This window comes from Trematomus bernacchii, unplaced genomic scaffold (assembly GCF_902827165.1).
Source record: "Trematomus bernacchii unplaced genomic scaffold, fTreBer1.1, whole genome shotgun sequence".
NCBI lineage: Eukaryota > Metazoa > Chordata > Actinopteri > Perciformes > Nototheniidae > Trematomus > Trematomus bernacchii.
In genome coordinates this window covers 24,151,253-24,158,739 of record NW_022987720.1, presented here as the reverse complement: position 1 = coordinate 24,158,739, position 7,487 = coordinate 24,151,253, and positions in this window count along the sequence as shown.

The following is a 7,487-nucleotide window of genomic DNA, read 5'->3' as shown; positions in this document are numbered from 1 at the left end:
CGGAGCACGGTTTAAGAGGGCTGTGATGTCAGCGGCCCGTCTTTGGTTGCGTTTCCACTTGGCCTAGTACCGGCCGGCGGGTCCTAATTCACAGTTTTTCTGGCCTCATAAAATCGCGGGTCTAGGGCCAGAGACAACGAGGCTGAGTCGGGCTGAGTATGCTAAACTAGAGAGAGCATCGCTGGCAAGGGGGCTACAACTACAACAAGATGGACATATTTGACCGTGATTTAATTGTAATACACGTTTCAAAATGATGCCGAAGTAACAACATACTGATACCGGTTAGTAAAAACCATGAATTAATGCTTTGTCAAGTCTGCAGACAGACGGCAGGCGAAAAACCTTTTAAAATGCGTGCGTTCTAAATGGAGATTGGCTAAGCTAACGCAGTATATGCTCCGACCGTCCACACTCACAACAACGGCCTATACAGACATAAATAAAGCAGCGACTGTATTCACCATGACACAGGCAGTCTGTGGTTTGTACTTGTTTAACTTTTATCTAGTTTCTGAACATATATGAGGAGCTGTGAGCTCTGAGTGCTAACAGCTAACGGCTGTGTTGTTTTTCTGGGGTTCTCTGAAGATCACGTCACGGCTCCGCCTACACTGCGTTACTATAGATACTACCCCAGTTCCTAAACTGTAATGGAAATGCGCCATAAAGTGAGCCAGTCCTAACGAGGCCCAGCCATACCGAGCGGGGCCGAGCGAGGCCGTGTAGTGGAAACGCGCCATAAGATCCCATTTTCAATAAAATTGCGGTCTTACCTTGACTTGAAGATGAAGTCCATTTGCCTATCCTTCTGGACAAACATTTTTATTACTTTTTTGTAAAAGTCCTCCTTATCTTCTTGTAGTTTCAAAAGTCTATCATAAATCTAATTGATAGATTTATGATTCAAAAATTATAAAAGTAGGGTAGACATGTGGATATTATCCGGCTGAACAAAACGTGCATTTATCTAACAGGTACGTTTCCCACAGATCTTATTTCGAGCTATTTTCTAAAATCCTATGGAGAAATCTCATTGCTTTTTTGTCGAGGGAAGCCATGCGCAGCTTACTTCCGGGTTTTAGGACGCGTCACTGCAGCGCTCTCGTCTCCTCTTCACACACCACACTTTTCGCGGCACACGTACTTACAGCCAATCAGCTCTGAATGATGTGAGATGACGTATGGTGGGGATGGCAGCTCAGTGCCCCTATGGTCATTATTTGTTTGCCACACACATTAAATAGGAAAATACTCTGAGCATGCGCAGTGTAGTTTTTACAGTCACCGTTCACTTCACTGGTCAGGTTTTGTCCCCAACCCGGTATCACGGCAAGACGTGAACATGTGACGATCTACCATGCTACCACGTGAATATGTCACGGTTTCGTCCCTTCAAACGTGACAGTTACACGGTATTGTTAACATGGCCCAACCAGTGGAGAAATACCCGGAAGTGCCAAGCAAATGGTCTACCGCGCCTATTGGTCGGTTTTTATTGTCAAAATGAGATGTTTTTAATTTATTTTTTAATCGTCACACTTGATTTCGCCGATTTTCTTGTTGCCCTAGCTGGTCGACACCTCTTTTAGCAGAAACAAAGGCTATATTAATGTATTAAATCGATGTTAATCCATGTGTGTGGATCATAGACTGGTGTGGATGTGGAATTAACGGACGTGACGTTGTGCAATTGCGTTGCCAGGCAACGCAATTTACAAACTCTTCAACTAAACCCTAATTATATTTTAAAACATTTTAGAAGGCCTCACGAAATACTTTAATGTAAATTAAAATGTAAATGTGAAGGGATGTGTGTATTGTGGTGATTGACATTATTCACCCACGGATCTATGGGTTGGGGGTATTGTTCTGCACGGACATTTTAGTTAACCGGACTTACTGTTGATGTGAAATCCGAAAAAAAAAATACGTTATACACCATAACGGTGCACAGCTGATATAAAAGGACTTGTCATTTTTAAAGATATTACTGATTTTCTTTGAATATAAGAATGTAAATACTGAATTGAGAGAATAGTCAGGGGATTTGGGTGATGGGAGACACATCTATGGATTCAGAATTTCAATAGCTTACTGTTAAATGACGGATATACCTTTCTGTCTGTGATGTTTTACAAATCAGATATTATAAGTAAAACATGTGAAATAATATAGCAATATCCTGTACAATTATGTGAAAACATGAATAAAACTACACATCTTCAGATGTTATACATACACAAGTGTCCTACATTAATAATACAAAGTTATTATGGCTGTGTGTACCTTGTGTGCACCGCCTAGTGGTTAAAGCACGTTATTGAATTAGTTGTGTATATGATATGTCAATGAACCTTAGGAAATCTTGAAAGGGATATGCAAAATAGCCATTATATACAGTCTTTAATTAACTATTAGTAGAGAATAACGAGTAATGAATATACTTTATAGGGATCTGCAGATAAATGTTTAGTCTTCTCAAGCAGCAACTATCAAATATCTCTCCTGATTGTTGGCACTTGACAATCACCTTTCCCTGAATTTTACTCAGGTGTAACTAAAGCCTGATTTAAGGGTTGTTTATATTTCACATCATTAATCAGAATCTGCAAAGTAACTAAAATAAATGTAGTGGAGTAAAAATACCAGGTTAACCTCTGAATTGTAGTGGAGTAGAATTGCTGTTTTGTTTAGTAATGGATATTGAATATGGAATAAAGGTTTTGACAAGACCTGGTGTAACAATAATCAAAAAGGACATTAAAAGAGCTCCAGATGTCAATGATCTAAACAAAACAGCACACCTGAAATGTATATTTAAATACTTTATTAAGGGCAGTGAATTAGTTTTTTCTGTATGTTTTTCAAATCAGTGTTATACAGTAAGTGTCATAGACAGTGTTACATTGCTATTATTATCCTTAAAATATATATAAAACAAAACCACTAATGATCTTTTTTTTTGGGTGTTTTACAGTTAATACTGTTTCTGCTATTGATGGTTTCATTTTTGTGAAAAATAATAAAATAATACAATTCAATAACGTGCTTTAACCACTAGATGTGCCTTTCTATCAGCTGTGCACCGTTATGGTGTAAATACAGCCTATCTACCAATTGGATCAAATATAAAAGTCAGCCGAATTAGTATTGATACTGCAAGGAGACTTATTGTGTGAAAAGAAATGTAAGATGTTGTTTAATTGCTGATATATTTATGATCCACGTCACGTTTTCAGTTTTGGCGGCAGTGCTTCCTGTTTGTCCAGAAGTCTTCTCATCAGCGCTCTATAAATACAGAACTACGGCAGATATGTAATATTTAATGCAGCCGAACCGTGTATTACAATGCCGTTATGTGATGACCTCCAAACAGAAAAGTAAGCAAACTCGGAATAAAGTATTATTTTATTTTAAAAAATGTTTTCGGATTTCACATCAACAGTAAGTCCGGTTAACTAAAATGTCCGTGCGGAACAATAACCCCAACCCATAGATCCGTGGGTGAATAATGTCAATCACCACATTACACACATCCCTTCACATTTACATTTTAATTTACATTAAAGTATTTCGTGAGGCCTTCTAAAATGTTTTAAAATATAATTAGAGTTGTAGTTGAAGAGTTTGTAAATTGCGTTGCCTGGCAACGCAATTGCACAACGTCACGTCCGTTAATTCCACATCCACACCAGTCTATGATCCACACACATGGATTAACATCGATTTAATACATTAATGTAGCCTTTGTTTCTGCTAAAAGAGGTGTCGACCAGCTAGGGCAACAAGAAAATCGGCGAAATCAAGTGTGACGATTAAAAAATAAATTAAAAACATCTCATTTTGACAATAAAAACCGACCAATAGGCGCGGTAGACCATTTGCTTGGCACTTCCGGGTATTTCTCCACTGGTTGGGCCATGTTAACAATACCGTGTAACTGTCACGTTTGAAGGGACGAAACCGTGACATATTCACGTCTCCCAGCATGGTAGATCGTCACATGTTCACGTCTTGCCGTGATACTGGGTTGTTTGTCCCACATGGCTCTAAACAGTTCAATAGGCACACACTGTAGACACTAATTAGAAGAACACAGACTAAAACAGCAATGTACAGACGAATCAGATGATTAAACATGATCTTAAAATATATTTTATATATTTTTTTATTTATTTTTTGCATTTTTTGTATTCATTATTTGTAATACTTTCTGCTGACACTAGGTGGGGCTGTGCCTCTAATGACCAGTCGCCACTGAGGGTAGGTAAGTTTGAGAAACCGGCTCGAGATCGCTAGAATTTGAAAATACACAACTGGAGAAAATCTGCCACTTCCTTATAGAGCCCCTCCTCCAACACACACGCACGCGCACATGACCAATGAGGGCACGAGATAAGTTTGTGCACAGATGTAAGGCTGACAGGCAGGTAGGCCATCCAGTTATTTTAGCCGGGCCGGCTAAAATGATTAGTCGTACTTTCAGGGATGCAAACTTGTCACCTTTCGGCGAAATTCGCCGTTTTGAATCCAAAATAGGTCGTTTGTGTGATTCATGTAGATCTGCAATAAAAATATTTTTGGGGTATGGGGGGGGTCTGGGACCCGGAGTAATCTGCGGCCGCGAGCTGTTATGTGCCATCATGACACGCATGGTGTTCTTTTTTTATATATTATAATGCAGCGCGAGCTGTGTGCTCGAGTCTTCCTGCCTGTCGGCTCTGCTCATGGATGTATAATAAGGCTCTGCCGCTCCGCTATGATGGTCTAGCTTAATTAGCTACATTACCTACGGGTGCGTTCGTTAATATTAACTGTGCGGTCCGGAGTCACTGTGGCACAGACTGGACCGCTGGTGAGCAGCTGTTAGAACGGGCCGTTCAGGTGTTCAGATCAGAGCTCCCTGTCGGAGCGGCAGAGCATGATGTGCACTGAAAAGTGTTCCTGTCGCAATATTATCATTGAGCTAGCTAACTAGCATACATTGTCACTATATGCTAACGTTAGCTTTAGCCTTCGTTTTCAAATAGTTTTTTTCATAGGCTATAAACGGAGGTGGTATAAGTATAGATATTGTACTTGAGTAAAAGTAGAAGCACTCAGATCTTGTACTAGAGTAAAAGTAGAAGTACTCAGGTCTTGTTCGTAAAAGTAGAAGTACTCAGATCTTGTACTTGAGTAAAAGTAGAAGCACTCAGATCTTGTACTTGATTAAAAGTAGAAGTACTCAGGTTTGAGTAAAAGTAGAAGTACCAGAGTGTAGGAACAATCCTGCAATCAAAATGTTCCTCAAATAAAAGTACAAAAGTATTATCATCAAAATATAGTTAAAGTAGCGACAGTAAAAGTAGAAGTACTCAGATCTTGTACTTGAGTAAAAGTAGAAGTACTCAGGTCTTGTACTTGAGTAAAAGTAGAAGTACCAGAGTGTAGGAATACTCTGTTACAGTAAAAGTACTGCATTCAAAATGTTCCTCAAGTAAAAGTAGAAAAGTATTATCATCAAAATATAGTGAAAGTAGCGACAGTAAAAGTAGTCGTTGTGCAGATTGGTCCATTTCAGAATAATATATATGATATGTTTTATAATGATTGATCATGAAAGTGTTCTCAAAGCTGGTAAAGGTGCAGCTAGTTTGAATGACTTTGAATACTGCAGCTTGTGGATTTACTCCAGGTGGAACTAAAGTCTGATTTAACACTTGATTATATTTCACATCATTCATCCACATCTGTAAAGTAACTAAAGGTATTAAACACATGTAGGGGAGTAAAAGTACACCATGTACCTCTGAACTGTAGAGGAGTAGAAGTACACCATGTGCCTCTGAACTGTAGTGGAGTAGAAGAACAAAGTAGCAAAACATTGAAATACATAAATAAAGTACAAGTATCTCAAAATTGTACCCAAGTATAGTACTTGAGTTTATGAACTTAGTTACTTTACACCAGTGGCTATAAAGATAGAAAGACTAAGCCTTGCACAGAGGCATGAAAATACATTTTCAAAATGCTCAACAGTGCTGCCAAAATTATAAACTGACTGCTACACAATTAAAATAAATGCTTTTATATATTTCTATTAGATGTGACTCTTTGGCGTTTCTGTTATTATTAACTGCTTTAGTTGTTCTGACTGCTAAAATCCTGTTATTCCTCATTTTAAAGCCGATATTCCGTGGGGTGGGGGGGGTCGGGGGGCTCGGATCCTTGTCACCTTTTTCATACCTGATGAGTTTGCATCCCTGACTTTTTACAGTACTACGGCTTCCACAGATGACATTTTTTTATGGATTTTTTGTCAAAGCACTTAAGATATTCATTGCTATCGGGATGTTAAGAGCATTCCATGGAATATAACAAAAAGTGTATCTCGAGCCGGTTTCTCAAACTTACCTACCCTACTGTACCTTTAACACTTGCTCCCAAAAATGAATAAATTGAGGAACCCACAGTTTGCTTGTATCAAAGCTAATAGTTTCTGTTATATGGAGTGCAGACCAGATTTGTCACATGCACCATTCAAGTTTATTTAACCGTATTCCCTGGGGTTAACATAAATCATAGTGGATTTGGAGGATAAACAGTATACATCTCTAACATGAGTCCTGTGTTGTTTATTTTTTCCTATTTTTGGAAAATGGAGGGCATACATGTTATGCAGCCAGATGAAAAAGGCAACTTGTGATGAGGAAAATGTTTTGAAAAGGGCACCTGTCACCAAAATAAGAAAAAAGGCAGACATGTGATCGTCATAATTGCAAAAATGACTCTAAACAAGGTTAAAGTCAACATAGAAAAGTCAGCTGCAAATGTTATTTTGTTCTTGAGTATTTGACCCTGGATCCTCTGAGCAACAGGGCATCTCGCCTGAAGACAAGTGACCCAAAACAGGGACAGGCTGTACAAATATGCCCACACCCCATCAGTTTATTTTTTCGGCTGACTGTAACTATCATAAAGTCGAGAGAAGATCTGAAGCACCCAGAGGAAGACTAAGATAAGTGTTTGGAAAATAGTCTGGTGTGCGCTACCCACCAAACCCCCACAAGTTGCATGTCCTGTTAAAACAAGATATAGAAATACATTTATTGTAAACAAACTTATGGTAGGTCATGGCGGCCTTGAAGTGCAAGTTAAAACAACATTTCACAAAACACCACAGCATTTCACAAAACACTACAGCATTTCACAAAACACTACAGCATTTCAGAAAACACCACAGCATTTCAACTTCTGCGGAAAGGGTATTCCTTTAGGGAGAACACTTCATGTTTGTGATTGGACAGAGCCAGCCAGAGAAGCACTGCTGTGATTGGTTGTTTTTGCTGCCAGTCAAGAAATGACGCTTCGTGATTGGTCAGCACCCGACAAACATGTCCCGAAACATCAGCCGTTAACTGTTAGCACACAGAGCTCACAGCTCCTCATATCTGTTCAGAAACTGGACAAAAGTTAAACATGAACAAACCACAGACTGTCTA